Raw genomic sequence first — 464 nt, forward strand, 5'->3', positions numbered from 1 at the left:
CCTGAGCTCAGGCAATACACCCACCTCAGCTTCCATCATTGTTGTTTGGCGGGCCCGGGCTGGATTCGAACCCACCACCTTAGGTGTATGTGGCTGGCGCCTTAGCCACTTGAGACACAGGCGCCGAGCCGGGAGTAGGGACACTTCTTAAGGGCCTGGGGAGCTCCACCCGCTCTGCAAGCGCAGAAATAAAGGAAAAGTTTGAGTTCCTTCAAGGGAAATTCAGGCACCTAGTCAGTCTTATAACCAGCAGTTTGGAAGTGAATGAATAACCCTCTAAGCAAGAAGATAATAATAACTTAAATCATAGTCACTGAAGAGTTACAAGATGATTAATTCTCTGTAGAAAGGAAAGATAACATCTTGATATAAGAGTTGTTTTTCAGAAATCAGGACCCCAACCAGGTGGAAACTGCCTACTGCTGTCATGTAGGCCTCAGACTGGAACCAGAAAATGAATAAGG

The sequence above is a fragment of the Otolemur garnettii genome, unplaced genomic scaffold (genome assembly GCF_000181295.1).
Source record: "Otolemur garnettii isolate 467f Iridium unplaced genomic scaffold, OtoGar3 scaffold00053, whole genome shotgun sequence".
Classification (NCBI taxonomy): domain Eukaryota; kingdom Metazoa; phylum Chordata; class Mammalia; order Primates; family Galagidae; genus Otolemur; species Otolemur garnettii.